General features: G+C 36.4%; 1 protein-coding gene across 3 annotated transcripts in view; it reads right to left on the reverse strand.

Moving 5' to 3' along the window:
* LOC124641293 (nucleolar protein 4) overlaps positions 1-22,161 on the reverse strand; it is a 151,095-nt gene that overhangs the window by 45,326 nt on the left and 83,608 nt on the right. The gene's annotated exons all lie outside the window — the stretch shown is intronic.

Raw genomic sequence — 22,161 nt, forward strand, 5'->3', positions numbered from 1 at the left:
CCGAGATAATGAGCCGACCCCTACGGGGGGTGGCTAACAGACTTACTGGCAGTCCGAGGGGAGCGTACCAAGTCTTTCAAGGCCGAAAACCATCACACGCCGTGATAATGAGCCGACCCCCATGGGAGGTGGCTAACAGACTTACTGGTAGTCCGAGGGGAGCGTACCAAGTCTTTCAAGGCCGAAAAGCTTTCTTGACACCATCAGCCCTCTTCAAGTGCGGTAGTGATCAGTCCGAACTAAGGAGATGCTGGTTGGACCGCACCTCACACCATTCTTTTTTGTCAAACCGTTGAACGCCTTGCAGGATTGAACTAGGGCCACAGGTGCCTTAGGAACTTCGGGCTTGCTTTCTTTTCCATAGTCACGTGCACGGGCTGTGGTAGCTTTATTATTTACCGCATCTGTATTTGCTTTATAAGTCACTCATTCTGAAAACAAATTACTGAAAAAAAAGTACACGGAAGAAACTCGTGACAAAAAAGGGGTAGATGTACAAAATATTAACACTTGATTTCGCAAAATCGAATATCGAACGGTAAAACCGTTAACAAATTGTATAAAATATTATAAACTCACCTGTGTTCTGCGAGAGCACTGAGTTTATTTTTCAACGAAATACTACAGCGGTTGGTTAGACAACCTTCTCGGGCGGAAAACAAGACGCCAATGACGAACTGTGGCCGCCGAGAACACTCGTCGCCTCCTGCCTGGTGGGGAGTGAAACTGGTCGGTGTGCGAGAGAGATGCAAGATATGGGGTAGAAAAGGACGGAGATAAAAGCGGAAAACACGTAGGTGCCTATCTCAAACTAGTAAGCTTCAAATAACGGTCAAGAATTTAATATTCAATTAATTAGTAAAGTAAATGAATATGAACATTGAAACATATATTTTTAATAATAATGTAATCTTGGCACATGTTAAAACTCTGAATACTTGAACAAACTATTACTAACTTATTAAAAATAAAAAGTCGTAAGGAATTTAAAAAGTAAAATTAAAAAAATTCGTCAGACTGTATATAATAAATATTTCTTTAAAACATGACATTTGATAGTATTCGTCCTCCTTTCACAATTAATAACCATACTGAACTAAAATATACATATTTTTATCCGTTCTAATCTTATGCACTTGTTACTGCAATTAAAGAGTGAATTCAATTAATATTTTACAAAAAAAACTACGGAATGAATCTAGATTACAATCACATAACATCAACTAACATATCTTTTTATTCTGTACAATTATCTTTATAAAGAAACATAAGGCTAATTGAGATAAGGCTTTTCTATATAAATTTATAAGCTTTAAAATAAATTGCAAATTGTAATGCCATAACTCGATTATAAGTAATATCTATTTTGATAAAATTTTAATATAAGTAATAAAAATTAAATAAATAATAACGACTTCATCATATCCTAAAATCATATACCTAAAAGTCTCAAAAATGCTAAAATCCGCATCAAAATCGGTTCAGCCAAACGTGAGATAATTGAGCACAAACATACATGTTAAACTAAGTACCTATACTTTTTTTAAGTAAGTTAAAAAAAAAAAACTTTAAAGTGTTTCATTCAGGTGTTATAATTCTATTCGAAATGTTATGTATATCAGTGCTAATAATCTCTATGAAACAGTGCTAAAACATTCAGTAAAGTAAATTACCGAAGGAGCCCTTAAGAGTACCTGTACATTGCAGACTAAACAGTCGGCCAACAGTTGGCTCGATGTTTAAAAAATCGTTTTTATTTTTAAGAAAATCATGGGGATTTATATTTTGACGCTTTTTAGTTAGTGTTTTTTTTTACTAGGATAGTTTTTAAAAAGAACTAATCATGAGAGAAATTACCGAAAGAAAATCATAAATTCAATATAATTTCGTTATTTTTCATATTAATTTATATAGTCACAATATATTAAGTCTACATATTTACAACAACAAAAAAAGTGCAAATACATCTGTTATAACATTTTTTTATAAAAACTTGTAAATAACTCTATACGTATTTTATTATCGTAAATAAACTTAATCAAAGTTTTTAGTCAGTCTGATACCTGATCGTTATAATTTGCACACATACCGTGCTTATAAATCGCCCGATCAAAATGTCGGCAGTTTACTAGTACCCTAAAACAATACCGCGCCTACTGAAAATCACGGCCAGAAATAAACGTTACGCCTAGTACCCGCCGATCACGCAATACTATCCTTGTTTATACCTCCAACAGTTTCTGCTACCCTGGTAATTCCGTGGCCCTTACGCCTGGTACTTTGCGTACAGCCTTGCGCCTGGTTAATTATACCTCCTCGTAGCTATGCGCTCCTAGTACAGGGAATTGAAAATAACTCCTGGTATTCTCCTGGTATGTTAGTTAATTCATCTATCTGTTGATTTGCTGTTAGGAATTATCATAAGTTTTATGAGGCTATTCTGTCAAATTTCTAGTAAGAAAATTAACACATAGATACGTTATTGAAATCTGTCGTCAATCTTGATTATTGAAACGCTTTCATATAAGTGGTATTGTTAAACTCGATAAAACATTTAAAATAAATTCATTTCATTAATTATTTTTGAGTTCCTAAAAAGCACATATTTCGTAAAATGCTTTAAGTAGCTTACCCCAAAGCCAAAGGACAATGCTATTCTTTGTATGGAAGTTGGGCTCAAGAGTTGCCCACAGTAACTGCATAGTGTATTATGTTCCATAGGCTTATAACAGGTCCCAGACCGAAATATTTCGAAATCTATCCCAGGAGTCCTGAGAAAAACTGGTTTGACTCTTATTCAATATTACGAAAAATATGCTTACGAACTCTTAACTATTCCACTTTTGTACCTTAATTGAAATGCATTATAATATTAATCGACAAATACGAGGTATTGAACGAGAATTTTTTTACCGACTTCAAAAAATGGAGGAGTTTCTCAGTTCGTTTGTATTCTTTTTAAGTAAGTACGTGCATAACTCCGTCGTTTACCAACCGATTTAAACAATCATTTTATTGTTTGAAAGGATTTAGTTTCCAAATGGTTCCTTTGTTATTCGGTCCAGGGTCTGGTGGTAGAAACCTTAAAACAATAGGAAACTCTCGGAAATTGTAAGCACATATCGAACAAAAACTTGTCATTCGGTTATATGTCTCCGACACCACAAAACTGTGGAGGTTAAGACCTGACCTGACGATGAAGACGACAGTGAGACGAGGGAACTCCTCAACGGTATCTATTTACTACCTCGTGTTCGAGCTTATTTTATTCGTCTTGATAACATTTTTTCATTGCCATTATGGATATTAATTGCATGACTCTACACGAACTTAGGACTGATTGTGGTAGATAGAGACTGAAAAGGAAGAGAAACAACAATTACCTTTAAACGTCTATTTCTGTTTTTTTTATCCTGTTAACAGTGAAACCACTAACTATCTGAATGTTATTTCAAGAAAAGAGGTTGTTAGGTTTGTGGCTGCTTAAAATGGCTTGCTAACAATGGCTGGCTAACATTAGAACCGGTTTTTCTCGGGACCTCTGGGACCGATTTCTAAAATATTTGGATTTCGTATTAACAGTGAAGTAAAGAACCTATTCTAACCATTCCCTCTACTGGGCAAATGGCTTGGGCTTTATAAAGTGACTGTTCAAGTTTAACATTAGAACCGGTTTTTCTCGAGACCTCTGGGACCGATTTCCAAAATATTTAGATTTCGTGTTAACAGTGCAGTAAAGAACCTATTTCGACCACTTTCAGTACTGGGCAAATGGCTTAGGCTTTGTTAAGTGACTATCTATGGAGAACATTTGAACCGGTTTTTCTCGGGACCTCTGGGACCGATTTCAAAAATATTTGGATTCCGTGTTAAGATTGAAGTAAAGAACCTATTCTAACCATTCCCACTTCTGGGCAAATGGTTTGGGCTTCATAAAGTGACTGTTCAAGTTTAACATTAGAACCGGTTTTTCTCGGGACCTCTGGGACCGATTTCCAAAATATTTGGATTTCGTGTTAACAGTGCAGTAAAGAACCTATTTCGACCACTTTCAGTACTGGGCAAATGGCTCAGGATTTGTTAAGTGAGTATCTATGGAGAACATTTGAACCGGTTTTTTTCGGGACCTCTGGGACCGATTTCAAAAATATTTGGATTTCGTGTTCTGAGTGCACTATGGAACCAGCTGGAACTACTCCCACTGCTGGGCAAACTTTGAGCCCAGACCCTGGCATTGTCCTTTCTAATTGAATTTTTTAATTGTAATCAAGTGAACGCAGTCGAGTGACAGACGAAGATAAAACTTTTTCAAATTTTTAACTCCCTTCTAACTTCCAGATCTCAAAAATTAACACCAAAATACAGAAAGTCATTACACATTATTACATATGGTTTATTAAAATTACAGGTAACCCACATTATAATAAATAATTTGTACTATACAAAGGTTAAAATAAAATTTTAAAATACATATAAACATAATCTTTTTATAGCCGGCGCACGTTGATGTCTTTTATTTGACACTTGAGAAAAGTCGTCTTTATTATTCAAGTTCTGGTTGCGGTTCCCGTATTCTTGAAGGGAATTTGAATGACAACTTTGTATTTTGTAACTTAAAAACGGTTTTATAAAGTGAGGCGTAGTTTTCGAAAACGTGTTGAAATTGGTATTAAACTGTGTAGATATTTGTGTACTTTAAAATTAAAAAAAGTGGACTTATCCGTCATTAAATAAATGTAAACAAAAAATGCAAGTTATCGTCATAAAGGTAACTTAGCTGGACTTGGAAAATGGGGAAATAGTGTGCGAAGTGATGAAAAATATTTACTTGCAGTAGTCACGTACAAAATTATCAGAAATCAGCTCACCGCCCTAGTAAAACCTAATCTACCCGCATCTGCAAAAATATACCAAAAAACAAGCCGCCTAACGTACCAGGAGACCAGAAAATTTCAAAGATATCGCCAACTCGTAATCGGGGACGTGGGCCAACTTGAATTTTGGGGTTTTCCCGCTAAAGTTCGGCTCAAAGACGTCCTCAAAGCCCCGATGTGGGTGGGCCGGGTACTAGGGTGGCAGAAACGGGTGGAGGTTTTGGGGTATCAAAGTTTACCCCCGTGGCGCGGAGGCTATACTTCGTGGAGGGAACTGCCTCTGCTACTTTGTTCGCCTTTTGGCTCGTGACAGTGGCACTTAAGGGAGGTACACACGGTCGCAGCGCTATATTAAAGTAGTATAATCCTTAGTAAGTTGGTGGCGCTTACTGACTTGGCAAACTTCGTTTGTAATCTCAGAGCCGAATGTCAGATGTAGATATTATCTGAAGTCTGAATTAAATCGATCCTGCTGTGTCTGGTATATGAGAAAATTTGGCGAAAGATACCCAGGAGATATACTTACAGTTGGTAACAAAAAATATATAAAAAAATAAAATTTTTCAAGAAACACAAGAAAAAAGTTTAAAAACAAGAGAAATTATTTACATTTACACGTTTAAGTTGGTCCTATATCATCAACTCTCGAATCAAACCACCTAAAAATATTTTCAAAATTATATTTTAAGTTCAACATACTGTAACTTCAAGTGCACAAAATGAAAATGTTACAAAAGTTAGTAGCTAGCTTCAACCCTAACATGTTAAACTTTATGCTTACTTGTCTTCTCGAGTTAACAAATTTTCAAGCGTTAATCCACTTTTCTTAAAGGAACCGCGTCCTTATTCTGTAACGCCTGGAATTTCTATCGCTTTCATTTTGAAAATATTTTTATAACATCGAGATTCCAACTGTTGATTTCTATTTGATTGAAAGCATGATTTTTTAAATAAGCTAAAAAGTTTTAATAGAAATGAATTTGAAAAAATCATATATCCATATTCAAAATCCAAAATTACATCGATAAACTCTGAATATATTTCGAAACAGCACTCTAGAGTAATCATTTCCAAAATTGAGTGAACCAATTTTCACGAAAAACTGATTGACATAAAAAAATCTTGTCAAAATTATTGTTTAGCATATGACAATCCAAAGCTGGCTAAAGCTTCGACATACTGACTACAAATCATTAGTGTTGTAAAATAAATATCGATACATTATTAGGGTGTCGACAATTACGATGAAATCAGAGCATAAAAAGCAATGAGAGCGTGGGGTGATACTGCCCTTTGTTTATTTTGTTTTGACGAACCTGTTACTTTATGGTGCCCTGGTGTTTTAAGCAAGTTTTTTTTTCTAATATTAGCAGATAAATGACTTTTCAACTCTTAGAAAGAAACTAACCAATAATGATTTCATCATTAAATCTTTTTCCCAAAAAACACATCTTTAATAATATATCTGAAACTTAAAAATACTATGCTGAAATCGGGTCAGCCAAACGTGAGATAATAGCGCACAAACGTGCATACACGTCAAACTAAGAACCTCTCTTTTTATGTCGGTTAAAAAAACAATCAATATATTTAATTGTGAACATCACAACAATACTTTTAAGGTAATTTAATTTACAAATCCTCTAAAAAATATCTGCAGCACAAGATCCGAACCTCCATACGCACAGTGCGAAGTCGGCAATCTACCACTGCACCCTCACGGCTTAAGATCCAATGACACGTCACAATTCACATCAATGGAGCGAGAAGCCGTTCGCTTGTCAAACTGCCGAAGGAATTATTAAGCAGCGATCATACCGCCTTGCGATTCTAAGCGCCTGGTAATGCTAGGTGAATATGAAATCTTTAAATGTATGGAACCCACTGGTTTTTCTAATCATAGAAAAGATTTTTGAGTATACAGTGTTAAAAAAATATATGTATACTGGCAGAATTGAGAACCTCCTCCTTTTTGGGAAGTCGGTAGAAGAATTATTAAGTGCTTATAAATATCTCTAAGTGACGAATAAGTTTATGCGATAAAGTGTTTTGTAACGTAAAGGGAATATAAATAAGAAATCAAGTCTAAATTGTTTTAAAAAACATATCGTTTATAAAACAATGTCAAGATATGAAAATATGTATTTTTGCGAGACTAATTTTGATCAATGCAATGTGAATTGAACTTTGTGTAAAATTAGAGAACTCTAGTTACTTAATGAATCTGACTTTAGCTTTGGGAGCGATTTCAAATACCCTACCGCCATAATAGTACATAGTTATAGATGAAAATTCACGTGACAGTAAACCCAGCATCCCTCGCTAAGAGAAATCTGAAACTTTTATATAATAACGACGAAACAACGCGGCCTAAACCTACAAAGGTCAACAAGGGCCTGAAAAGGGAATATGTAGGTCCCTAACTCGTGAGAAAGGCCTCAAAGGGTCTGACCGACCCTAAAAAAGTATATAACCCGAGCGGTAGGTACCAGGGTTCCATATAAGCGAGGCATCTTCCTTCTGTGCCTCCGAGCCAGGGAAATGTTAAGAAGGGTCCGGGAGGGACAGGAAGCCCCCTCCCCATCCGGTGGGGTGGGGGGTGCGTTGGGGAAAAAATTCTGTCGAGAGGACCGTGTACCCTTGGCTCGACCCGGCGCCGCCGTCTGCGCCCGTAATTAGTGATGCGGCGTGAGTCGGGCTGCTGCCGTGTCGATAATATCGAGTCGATGTTTTTTGTCAATGTATCTGAGTTTTGATATAAGTTGTTATTTTGGTAGGGAAAAAGACAAATTTGAGCTTTGCTCCCTTTGCATTGTGACATAAGAAACTGTTTACATATTAAATAATGTATTAAACTGTGGTAGAAAGTGTTCTTAAAATTATAAAAAATACGTAAGAATAGTTATCACATAACTCAATAAAAGTAGTTTTAAAAATAAATAGTTTTTTACTTATCATATATACCATTTGCATACATAAAATTGATATTTTATAGGTTCCTCGCAAACCAACGTAGATTAGGTCCAAAAGAAAAGTTTTTTTTAACCTTTATAATATGACCAATAAATGAAAATGGCCTTAAAATATTTCTTACACGTTATTTATTCTTCAACTCCGTGCCCTTAATTTCCATATCAACAACGAAACATTTTCAAAGTAAACTTCCACACCAAAAACCACTTTATCGACAATCGACAACATTATCGAGCAACATCCCCATCACTAAAAGATTATGACAAGATACAGAGCGCAGGGCTGCTAACGACGACCGGCGAGCTGTCAAAAGAACCTACATTAATGTTATTATAACTTTTTCCCGACACTCTGTATATACGTAGAACGCATCCTGTACACGCCTTAGCGCTTGTGTGAACACTGCTCATAGTTTTTTCTTAGGCGTTGCAGTTTTTTCTGAGTGTACGTACAATTTTGAACTTAATTGTATTCGAATTGATAGATGCGTAAGGTCCTATCTGTTATGTGATCCTGGTACATTATTCTAAAGATTCTTATTGAAAATAGTGAAAATTCAATATTTTAATTAATAATTGGTGATTTTGTAAATTGAAGTTTTCTTTTGAAAACCTGGTCTTAAATGATTACATGTTTAAAATAAATAGCGTTGGTATTTATTTATTATAACTCTCTAAAAAGTATAGTACCGAATCGAGAGAAAAGTTGACAAGACCATATTTTTCCACTTACCTTTCAGTAGTTGCATCGTATCTTTTGTTCAATGGTGATTTTCCTTACCTGAAAAAAGACAAAAAATATTTTTATTATGAAATAATACATAGAAGGCGCAGACCAATGTATGTATGTTCTTCACTTAGAAAAAGGGGTAAAATATTTAATTTCAAGATCAATCCTTTTAAATAAAACAACGGAATTTAATTACTAAGTCAAGATTAAGAAACGATATTTCGGCTTGAATAGATTTTATTTAGTCAAGTTCCTTAAGAGAAAGTTATTTAATCGTTGATTTTGGGTAAGTAGGAAATCGTTACTTTATACTTAATATTCGACTGATAATATTATAAGAAGGTAACTCTATTGAAATACACCTAGACCCGATTTCATTGGTTACCGAAAAAGTGTCAGTTAGTTATCTGATAGTTAATGCTATCTGACAGACAAAGGCTGCTTATATTTCTGTCAGATATGGCTATCCTGTAGACCTGTGAACCAAAAGTTATAGTTTATCTGTCAGATAAGCTTCTGATGGGTTATCAGAGACTTTATCAGTAACCCTTGAAACTGGCCAAATATTATAATTGCTTTGATCAATTAAGTTTTGGGTGGTTTCAATTTTTTTACAGACATTATTTATGAATACACAGCAGCTTACACAGCATCACAGCACATATTAATGTGGTAAGATTTCAAGATTTTGAATTAACTTCTTATTGGTTCAGATTAACTCCTTAATGCGAACACTAAACACGCGGTTTAAAAGTTACTTGCATAACATTAGTTTAATTTCCTTTTCATGAATACATTTGAATATTTCATCTGTCTTTACGTCTACCTGTTGCTAGACTTTCAAGACAATAGATATATATAGCTACAACAAAATTGTTGATGTTGGTAAAAACAGGGGTAACATTTTGCTGGTCAGTGAAAAACCAGCAACCAAGAAACACCAAAACAAATCAAACTTATCAATCAAGTTACTGAAAAGGTCACAATCAAATTGCAAAAAGACGTAACGTACAACGAATTGGTGAGATTGTGTCGTGATTGCGGTCCAGCGACTGACAACCACTTACATAATATCCCATCGGTTAGGCAACAAACTTGTATGTTTACGCTCACAGCTACCTCCAGCCCCCAGGGTGCGCGGGGCGGGCCATTGGACATTTTGTATAAGTGTAGGGCCGAATGCCTCGATCCCAAGGCAAATCCCTTTCGGTGGGTTCGCTGGACCCTTTTCGATAAGGTCTAGCGACCGTGCCCGAGCCCCGAATTTGCGGATTTTTAAGGTAAAATTTATATAGGGGTGGCGGCCGTATGAAATGTGGACGGTGCCAGCATTATATTTTTAAGTTTAAGCGCTGGTTGGCCAATTGAACTGTGATCTTCATACGTTTTGGGCGTAATGAAGTCTTCAGTGATTTTGCTAGTAAACGAGGGCAGTCATTTTTGTGTGTTAATTAAATGAATAAATTCTGCTTTATACTTAGAAATAAGTCAGCTGTCACGAGAAGTTACAAAGGTTTATTTTATAATTGGTTTTATTTTCACTGAAACATATTAGAAAAAATATGAACTTTATTGTCGGAAGCGGTTTCAAACACACATAAAAATGCGTCCTGTTTTGTACGAGGCTACCGCTTTTATAGGTCACAGGCAATGAGATATTTTTATTTTCCTTCGGCGAAAACAGGATGTCCCGCAAATAGGCAACAAAAGAAAATTATTAATTGAAGAGTAAATATGAAAGAAAAGATACCATTACCGGGATCACATAAGCCCTAATTGGTTTCAGCGTGCGAGAACACAATCCCTCACTAGCATTGCGTATCGCGAGCGTTTATAAATAGTGTTGGCGGGTGTGGGGCAGGCAGCACGCGAGCCTCCTACCTACCTATGCGGTCCTGGTACTTAGTCCCGGACCCTTCGGACCCTCGTCGACCCGGGCTAACTAGATAACGACGATATCGGGTGAAACGAAACTAAAGGAAAAGTATTTGTAGCTCTGCTAGTGTGGAAACTACTACGGAATTAGGATGGGGGAATTGGGTCGCGTTATCCAGTGGTAAATTAACATGTTTGCGCGCTGACTGGGCCCTTTCAAACTTATAGTGAGCTTTATAAGCATTTTAGTTCACAGACCCTAGCGGTTTGTTTGATAATCACGAAAGTGACAAATTAGGAATGTTTGATGCCGACCGACAAACATTTTATTTAATTTTTCTTTACAAAGCTAGAACTCTCCCAACTTTTTAGAAAAATATTATTTTCAGAAAAGCTACTTAAGTTAAATACGAATTAATCTAACTTATATTATAAACGTGAAACTGGATGTTCCTCTATTACAAAAAAACCTTCGAAACAGCTTTTAATGAAACTTAACATTAAAATATAGCTTATCCTTACATCAGAATAAAAAACAGGATACTTGTTATCCGTAAAGTATGTGGGTAGAATATCCTCCGGCACGTGGGCAAAACCACGTCGAAAACCTAGTACAGAACATATTCAAAATAAAGGTTAAGAGACCTTTGAACGCCTACTATAAAAAACCCTTTTTCATTCATTCATGAAAGGATGCCACCTCACCCACTTTTTCATTCATCAGTTTTCCCGATTAAATTAAAAAGCGATTTCATTAGACAGTTGAAAAAAAATCCATAATATATATAGTGTAGTTCATAGATTACAACAGAAATGATATCTACGCATAATTTAATAAACAAAAAGCACAAGAAAAATAACACAAGTCATTTGATGTTACTAAACGTCCGACAAAGCTTTTTTCTTAATTAATTAAGTCGCAAATTGATTACTTTCGACGGGCAGGAAGGTATAAAAAGCAGGGTGTAGGTACCAGGAGCACAGCGGGCGGTGGGGGTGTACCGTACCCCGCCTTACGTTGCGAGTGGGAAATGTGAAAGCAGACACACGAACCCCGCTGCTGCCCCGGTACTGAGTGCAGAAAAAAACCTTAGACGTTTTTATTTAAATTAATTATTTTATTTTTAACTGTACCAAAAGATCGAAACTGAATACATATTTAGAAAAGTCTGGTACTACTTCTGTGTCGACTTTGAAGTTTCAACGCTTCATTAGATAACATACGGTAATAGTGAAAAGCAAAGAGCATTACATTCGCACTATTATGCACTTTTACTCAATAACAAGTAAACAAATGAAAAAGCGAGATATAAAAATTGTGTATGGAGGACTATTCAATTCTGTTTTTACGCTCTGGGGCCATAACGTCTTCTCCCATAATTATACTACCTCTATACCCAACAAAAAACACAATTAATTATTCTAATCTCTCTAAAAAATAATAATGCCTCTAACTAAAATAACCGCAAAATGAAAAAAAAATCTAAACAAAAAAAACACTAAACACAAGCCTTTTCTGCATCCAGTACATTAGACGGCCGTGCCCGTACTACTAGTTATTATTTACCGGCTTTATCATTTCGAAAATTTCATATTCCCCGCACTTGGACGCTTGAGGTTTAAAAGCGTGAGCGGCCGGGGGGGTTGAGGGTAGCTCTACTTTTTGCCTACAAACAGCCCGCTTAGTACTCAGCTAGCTACCAGGGGGACATAGGGTGTGCAGAGCTAAGAAATAATAACGGTGGAGCATGCAAGAGGGGCGACTGGACATAGTTTTTGTGACTGATGTGATCCTAATTACTTGCTGTGTTTATTTTTACTTTGGTTTTAGTTTTGGTGTGTTTGTGGAGGTGTGTGTGATGTGATTATAATATAGTTAAAGATATAAATTGTGTGTAATAAATTACCTCTATATAGAAAGGTTTTTCGTAAGAACAAATTTTCGGTCCCATTTTCAAAACTGTTGACAGCATTTACATTTGCATTTATTTCTAAGTGCGAATAATAAATTAATCTTAGGGTGCAGACTCGATAAAGCTTTACTAAAATATTCCTCTGTTATTATAGCGAATTAATTTAAACCAACTAAAACCGGTGACGTCATAACTCATAAATAATACGGGAGCGTACACATGGGCGTACTACGCCGTAGCAGCGCGCCCTCCGCAGAACTTGCTACGCCGTAGCAATAATCAACTAATCATCTCTCGTAGCAACACAAAGAAACTTAGAAACGCACAAACATACCTACTTTACAGTCATGCGATTCTTAATAACGCTCTCCCCTGCCCACTGAGGGTAATAAGAAAAAATAAATAAATAAACCCCTGTTCAGATGTGCATTTGCAAAAAAAAGTAAAACTAGCTTTTTTCTTTTTAAGTCTTCTTTGCAAATATGTGAAAGGCAAAAATAGAAAGATCTCGAAATTCATTTTAGTTGTACGTGTTCAGCTAAACCGCAGACGGCGCCACGGGGCGGCACATAGTCGGCACGAGTCTGCCAGCTAACCCATCAGGGTCCCAGTATTTTTAATGAAAGCTGCGGCGTCGGGCGGTCGTACTGTACCGTATTAATCTTGGCGGACGGTAACCTCCTGCGCGCCCCTGCTTGCCTAGTAGGTGGTGCCCAAGGAACCCGGCGAGGGGGCGAAAATTTTCCCCGATTTTTCTCTATTTTCCCTACTTTTTCGCTGCATGCATTATGCAGGGTGGTACCCGGTACGAAAATTTATCGATGCCAAAATAAAAGTAATGTGCTCGTACTCTATGCGAGACTCTCTGAGAAATTCCTTCAGGAACATGCATTGGGTTTAATTGCTAAAGCGAATTATATGGGATTTGAAGAATGAAAAACTTTGTTTAAAATTAACTGTGTTTTTATCTTGTGAATAGAGGTGCTATTATTAAAACATTTATTTACACAAACAATATTAAATGACCTTTGAAATACGTCATATTTTTAATTGTCAATTAAATATGAGTAACATCATTTTGGTGTGTCCAAAAATTCAAACTATAACCACTTTTAGATCTGTCACAATTTAACTGGAGAGAAACAGACGGACAATCACACCAACTACAGTCATTGTTATGCACCTACTTTGTTTGCGATTCCGATCACTTTCACTTCGACAGTTCTGAATTTTCAAACAGTTGTGATGTCTTCATCATTGCTACCTGTTGATTAAAATTACTCGGTTTTTCTATCGAACATATAACACAAAATTCGAACACAATAAAATAGCAGCACCTCAGCGAAGCTCGAATGAAAAGTTCTGTAAACTTAACTTGCAACTATTCCGTGAACATTGCAGTGAACAAGACAGATTGTCCAACACATTTCGCAGTAGCAAGCAAACACAGCTTCAACAAACCACACGACCTCAAAAATCACGCATCAATACAAAAAAGTCCTGACCGTTTATTTTTCATTTCGGCGGGAAACGAGGAAATTACAAGCGAGTAAAAAATACGTCTCGATCTTCGACGGCGAAAAAAAATCCACCGAAAAGGAAGCAAGCGACCATTAGGGTATTATCGGGCAAAAAGGGAGGGGAAAAAATCAGAAAAAAATTGCTAGAACCACCCCTTTCCTTTTCGTGAGCGTCGCCTGTGCCCCCCCTGGTCTACATTAGACTCCCCGCGGCCAGGGGGCGCATGTATGGGGTGAATTACATAAACGCCAGGTGAATTTGGAAAATTAAAGTTCCTATTAGGTGGTAGCACTTAGGTGGACCGAGGCTCGCCTTAATTGTGGATGCCACACGACAACCACTTTTGTATACAATTAAGATAGACTCCAATTTATTGGCGTGTTACAGGGCGAACTTTGGTCACGGAAAATTTACTATAAAAACTGTTTGAATATACGGTCTGATTATTCCTATTACGTGGCCAAGAATTTTCATAGAACCAAAGAACTTCATTAAACAAAAAACTAAGTTACAATAATTACAGTTTTTGAGTAATTTTCTGTATCAACAATCAACAGATCCAACTTTTATACATAGTAGTTTTCTACACGATACTTCAAGGGGTGGTAGGACTAATATTAGTGACATTTCAATTCCAAAGTGGAAAAATACCCAAGTAATTTAGGAAAAACTACGATTTTTTTTTCATGAAAACACGTCGAAACACCTCTAAACTCATTTACTAAAAAGATTCTTGAAACAAAAATCAGTGCGAATTCCCCGAGCTACCAGGGTAGCAGAGCATTCGTGGAGCTAGCGCGCCATTTCAAAAGAAACCCGAAGGGACGCTAACGAGGAGGTCGAGACACGCGTCAATATCAAAATAATTCATATGTGACAATAATTAAGAGGTTTCGTCCCTCCCACTCCCTTCTGGGGCCAGGAGGCATGGGGCGACGGGGGTGCGGAACCCCGTATGACTCGATAGGTACCCGACCCTACCCGGTATCCGAAGTGGCGGATTGGATTCCGTATTAAGATTATTTTCAGTAAAAACCCTCGAATTTCTAACGTTAAACGTAAGCGTTGTCAAAGATCAGAATGGGTTTCTAGATAAAAATTCTATTCAAAAGATAACTTTTGTAAGGTCAGCTTCACTGGATGGCACGATTTACTTGAGCGCTTTGGATATCTCTTGTCAGAAAGCATCTTATTAAAAAACTATCTATCTATGTACTCGGCGTTGATATAAACTATTAAAAAATCGTTAAAAAATGAAGGTTCTCTATCCTTTATTCGGTTTTATCCTTTGTTCGGTAGTAAAAAATATTACACGGAAAACACTGCCGTTCCCAATTCGGCTAAGCGTATATTCAGCAATTTGACCTTCATAGCTACCCCAGCTACTAGGCTCGCATAAAACATGAGAAGTACTAATTCGCAGAGTTAATAGCGGCGCACCTACGCGACGGGGTCCGAAATGATTATTTAATAGAAAGCCCCCACTACGGTCCAGGGGGGACGAGACCCTAGAAAAAGTTTTGCTGCCACGTCTATCAAACTGAGGGAACGGATACAGAAAACTGTGGAGATGCTGCTCAAATAATTTTTGTCTCAGTCCAAAATGAGAGGATGGGTATTGTATCGACTTACAATATGTAGTCAAATAGGTTTTCTTCAACTAAATATGAAATAACAAAAAATACTACATATAATAATCTGAACCCAACATGGAAATTGAAAATCAAGTTTGTGGCACAGGACACACCAATATGACAACACATGGCATCCAAATTAATATATAAAAACTACGAGAAACATTCATTAAAATTAAATTAATCTTTTTTAACGTTATGAAGTCTCCTCTAAACGAAAATATTACACTAAAAATATTTTAATCGAAGTCGTCTCCACGCCTATCACTGTCCACAATTTCTATGAGCCCAAAACTAATAGGAGTCGTATGCGGTTTATTATAACAAGTTAGAACAAACGATTATGTGAATTTGAGGTGCTGGCCATACCTCACCTACATTATGATGTTATGTAAAGTGAAGCTTGTAAAACTTTGTGTTAAATATCACAAATATGACGTAACTACAGAAATTTTGGTATAAAAGAAAAATTATGACAAAGAAAATGGAATAATGTGTTAGGACTTTGGTAGTCGCACGTTCGATTTCCGTGTTAAGTTAAGATGACCGACTTATCAGTGTTATCGACAAGATATGATGAGAAAATACCAACATTTGACAAAAGACGCAGATAAGAAAATATTTCTCAAAACAGGATAACGAAAATAACTAAAAAATCTTAATTAATTTGTAAAACACTTAACTTGTAAAGAAAGTTGAAAGGTCTTAAGAAAAGTACAGAGAAAAAATAATTACTCCCAAATAAGTACCAGGAAATCATAAAACACAAGAAGATAATGTATCTACCTATATCACTAAAAGGGAGACGCTGTCATGCAGATAGATATAGGTTGTAGGGTACATAGGGCTCGCAAGGGCTCCCGAGGGTTCCGATGCCCTGGGCTTGGCACACAACGATACCAGGATGTCATAAATTACATGAAGGTTACTTATAATGTTCCTCTAACTTCATATTTATATCAACACAACTAACTGCGGTTTTCAATAACTGAGGATTAAATTTTAACATTAGATGGATCAGTTATTGAAACACGCAGTAAATGTGTATTTTCATGTTCTTCCACGAAAAACTTTGATTTTGTTTATCGAATGAAAAAGTATAAATAGCATTACTTTAGTCCGCGAAAGTAGCTGAAAATGTATTAAACTTAGTCGAACCAGTTTTGTTAGAAATAGAACAACAATTTGTGTAACTTTCAGTCAATAGGCTTCATGATGAAAACTAGTAGATTTCTCTCCCACCACACAGACTTTTTTAAACATTGTTTAGAACTGCTTATAACAGTTCTAAAAATACAACAATAATTCAAATGTTCGACATAACTTATTCAGTTTATTAAAATAAAATTTGATCAAAACCACCATATCCATTTCTTCGAATATCCCGAAAGTCCTTTGCGTATCCCGGTAGCGGATTCAGTAATGATTTACGCACCCTTTAAACATTTATTGGGACTCCCGGATAACTTATGCAACCCTAGTTTTTTAGTCCACCCGTTTGCTAAATAAATAAAACGCTACAACTACTGCATTGATCTTGAGAATTATTTAATTTTGCTAAAAGTCTGCATACTGCAGTCTAAACAGTCTATACTCGACATTAAAATTTTAAAGAAAATCTTGATTCCTATCAAAATTTTCAGTCGGTCCGATACCGGCTAAATACCTGATCTTTGCAATGTGCGTACTACCATTCATCTTCATACTGATTTATGAGCACAAACAAACTATCGGCCGACTAAAAGTTTGCTGTGTGTTCTAAATGTACATACTTTGTATATAGAATAGAATATAAGCCACTTATATGAGCTGCGAAATATCGTAGTAAAATACATACAGCGTATTAAGTTTACATAGTATGTGTGAAGAGAATGTAAGTCGCTACCAGTTTAATAATTTTCCATTTTCGACGAATAAGCTTATAAGTAGGTACTATGGTGTTAAACCTTCTGACTATTTTCAGAAATTACTAAATCCTGCACCTACATAAAAAGTAGAATCAAAGTTATTCTGATGTATAAACTAAACTATTCTTACTGTATAGTTTCATAACTTTCATAGAAATCAGATAAGTACTTTAGACTTAAAAGAGTAACAAACATGCATTCATCCAAACTTTCTCGTTTAGTATCAAGTGCGATTGAAAAGAATTTGCGAAAATGGCATAACCATAAATGTTTATCTACTCAATATAATCTTTACAGCGATCTATCTAGTATCAGAACCAAACTATCAAAGCTCAGTTTTAAAGAAAACACGGGGTAAACTGCTCGCTTCAATGAAAACTCACTCACAACTCAACGTGGAAAAGTTTTTTCAGGGAAGCCAAAGCTCAGAAACCTAATAGTCAGACAGTCTGTCAATCTGTACGCGCTATGTAGGTTAATAAACAGAGTTAAAAATTATTTTCCTTCGGTTAATGTTTTTGCGGCATTGCGTGTAGACACCTCGTGCCTGCGAGTTACTAGGCGCTAAGCTAGGCGTGGAGGTGGGTGGGACTCCTACCCTTCGCCTTACTAGGTACATGTGTGAATTTACTACGGCGCCCTGCAGGCGGCAAGCAGCCTCGCGACTAATTCCGTTAAAATTCTCCGTTGGTGTTATGCTCGCCTGGTAGCTACAGTAAGTAGGGTAAATGACAACGGGGTGGTTGCCAGTTGGCTGGCACCCGCCCCCGTGGCGCAAGGGCTTTAGCTCGCGTTTATTTGCGACTAGCTCTTCAACCCGACTTGGCACGGTGTGAGGGTAAATTCAACTTGGTTGATTTAAACGTGCTGCCAGAATAACAGTAAATCCCGCTTTTTACTTACTACTGCGGCGGTATAAAAAGGAAGGTAATGCATTTTTTTCTTTTTACACATTTCATGTTTAGCTCGTAAACGTTGGCTATGGTTTGCCTGACTGACCTACTAACTAACACACGTCACAATCTCAGTGCTTGCAGCACGCGTACAAAACAAAGCAATTCGAGATCGAAATCGCTAAACGAGGATGTGGGATCAAACTAATATAGGCTATATTTACATTCGAATAAATATTAAAATGTGTTGCACGCGTTGGGTTTTTACGTCATTCTATATAAATAAAAGCAACCCTACAGATGCGGTCGGGTGTCTAGCGGACCCTCATGGTAATGAAACGTAGAATCGATCGCTGGGGGACCAAACTTAATTATGTCACCGCTCAAGGTCGCGATGCATTCGCACATAAATTCACTTTTAGATGAATTGCTTTTGAATAAGTTCGTAATTGCAATCTTGAGGAGTTTTGAAAGCAATTTAATATTGCGTCAATGCGATTACACTAGTATAATGAGTGTAATTACAAATGTGTTGTAATTGCGTCATAGTTTTGATAATGTTTAAGGATATAATTAACGTTATTTTAACTAATCACATTCCCATGATATTTTAACTGGAACAAAACAGCAGTCGGTAAGTTTGTACATACAATAACCCAAAGTGAATTGTTTGCTACGGAATCTAAAGTAAATTAACAATTTGGACGCAAACATTGCCCGGGGATATCTAAGGACAGCAACATTATTTTAATGTACCGGTTTCATGATATTCTTGATGTATAAAAAGATAATGTTTATTGAAAATTGAATTGGTCTATAAATTTTTCTTAAGTTTGATGCAGTACCTAATTTATAAGTGAAGTACGTATTTAGTTAAGTTCTGACAAAAAAAAATGATTCGCTTGCAATATCACCTATGAGTACAACCAATTAAATTGTCAGTGGCACCTCAGTAGATAATAGAAAGTATAACATAGTGTAAATTAGAATAACTTTTGACTGTGCCTAGGCTTACGCTCATAACGGGTTCCTTTTCTATTGATAATAATTACATATAGAAACTACAAACAATAAGATTACGTATCGCGCTAAACCTACTTGATAGAAAGCCAAATCACAAAGTTACCAATCGTTTCAAATTCAAAATAGCTTTAATAATTTTAATATTTAAAGATAGTTTTCAGTTTGTATTATAGTGTCTAGATGCGTTACAAGTGTCTTATCAAAATATTCGTTAATACTTCAACATGTAAAATGATAGATTGTTGATAATTTTCTAAACTGCAACTTAATCCATGATACTACTACCCTAACATTACTCAAATTAATAAACCCAAAAAAATCATTCACACGCCACATACGAAACAGAACAACAATAACATGGTCATAGCTAAACAAAGTCCTAATCTCTGACATCAAAGGAGGCGCACGCCGCAAGTGACGGTAGACGAATAAAATAGCCCGTTGTGTTATTAACAGTAGCCCAAGAAAAACGGGAGGTTCTGTGTTTGATGCTGGATGAGACAGTATGAGAGTTTTTTTGTAAGGCGGTAATATTGAAATAGAGAGTGGACATTTATTTAGAACTTAATAAAGTTAGTTATGTGATTTGATTTTTGAAGGGGTTTGAATTGGTGACATGTTTTGGGTATTATTTCTGTATTTATGTTAGAGATAAAATAATATTTCTCTGACCTTTACATAGCAATAAATTAAGTAAATTTTTGACGTGTAAAAAGTTTATCGAATAATTTTCATAGATGGAAAATTGGAAATACAATAAATTGAATTGGGTGAAGAAAAATGGAAACTTAACATTACTACTAGTACTACTACTTATTTCAACGTGTAGATTTATTGTTATAAGAAAATGACAATTCAAGAAAAACTTCTATACTGCGAAACAATGAGAAGCTCCCGAAAAAAAACACTTTAACGCCCTAATACCTTAAGAAGGCGTCCATCTAAAACAGAACCGTTCCATATAATCTATATCCCTGTCGCAAGTACCCGAGAAAAAAGGGGGGGAGGGTCGAATATCCCACAAGGGTGGTTGGCAATGGACTGAAGGAGCCCCAATCAATCTTACAAGTCGCAGTGCGATGCGGGGGCCAGGGGGGGTATAAGGCACTTTTGGGAGGTCGAAGGGACGATACCCTCTTATGGACGGGCTCGACTGACCCTTCGGGAGGCCCCACACGAAAAAGGTCTGACATAAACTTTTTGTTAGTAGGATATTTTCTGCGTTAGGTCCCATCATATTACAAGCTTTCGGCGTTTATTGCAATTAATGGAGGCTGTGTTGGTTTGTATGTTTTTTTGTGTACATTTGTATTGTAATTCAAAATAAATTGTGCACTCATCCCCCATTTTATGGCATATGATCAACCTATAGTTACTTCTCATTAGTAAACCGAATGAAGTGTCAAAACCTTGCAAATGTTATTGTTGAAACTATCTAAAGGGATGTAAATACCTATGCAAACTTATTCAACCAAACATAGTCCCAAGAACCTAATATTACCAATATTACGCAAAAAATAATATAACATACCTGCTATACTAGTAAATATAACCGTCATCAGAAAGCTTACTAGCCCACTTCTCCGTCGGGCATCGTTTTTGTGTCTTGTCTAATACCGTGACGCTCCCTCAGGCTGATGAAACCTCGTGCCGCCACCCACCCCCCTCACCCGCGCCCCAAGCGAGAAAAATGAGTTAGAAAAGATGCGGCGCCCGATTATAGCGTGACGCCCCGTGGTCCTTTGTGAGGGACATTCGTCTGAATCAATCGCGGCTCGTGTGGACGCCGCGAGCATTACAGGGTTGGAGGTACGCGGTAACGCCTAAAAATTCTGTTTGCCTGGTACTTTGAAATGTAAAAAAGTAAAAAACATGTCATAAAAATAAGCCCTGTGTGTTCTTTGTAATAAAAATAATATAAAAGGTACATAGGAGTACATTACATTGAATTATCTGAGGGGTCCCTGCCCGTTGGACCCATGTCTCCTTGTAAGCTCACAAAAGTCCGGCTTTTCCTTGCGTAGGATGAGAAACAACATATGGGCGTCTGATTAACTTCACATCTACAAGAGAATTACAACATGTTACATCTTGCATTATTCTTAAAAAACAATAGAAATAAAATATAATTTTTAATAAAAAACAATAGAAAAATTTAGTTTCACAGCTATACAAACTCTAAGAACTTATTTTTTACTTTCAGAAAATTGCAGCGTCAATATTAAAATTATATCAAACTTTTTAGGTAAAATGATTAAAATTGTTAATGCGAAACTAAGTTTTTTCAGTACCTATATAGGCATCACCTATAAACCTATGCCATGCTATATATATATGTATGTATATCACACGTTTTTAGGAAATATACTGCTAAACCAAATCTACAATAACCATACCTACTACTTGTTCGCAAACTTTGAAAAAAAAATGCCGGTACAAACCCCTCCAATAATTTTAACTTAAACGTCGGATAGCAGTCTTCAAAATCATAACAAGGGTTATAAAGGATCCTATACAAAGGTTTGCGGGTCCGACCGACCGCCACCGCTTTCCCAGTTTGTTGGCAGAAGTTTAAAGCCAGGGTTAAACGCGGACCGGCCCGCAAAATCATATGTTTATTTTACATTGTAAATTTGTTTGGACAAAAATTATGTTATCAGGTTTTGGTGTGGTTTCATGCTTTGTATTTGAGAATGAGGAATTTAAAATATGGGAGAACCCTAATCCGCAAACAGGGTCCTGTTTTTACACCCCGAATAATTTAGTAACTCATTACGTCATTGCTGACAGCTAAAAAGACATGCATCATCTTGACTCAC

The sequence above is a fragment of the Helicoverpa zea genome, chromosome 22, assembly GCF_022581195.2.
Source record: "Helicoverpa zea isolate HzStark_Cry1AcR chromosome 22, ilHelZeax1.1, whole genome shotgun sequence".
NCBI classification, from domain to species: Eukaryota; Metazoa; Arthropoda; class Insecta; order Lepidoptera; family Noctuidae; genus Helicoverpa; species Helicoverpa zea.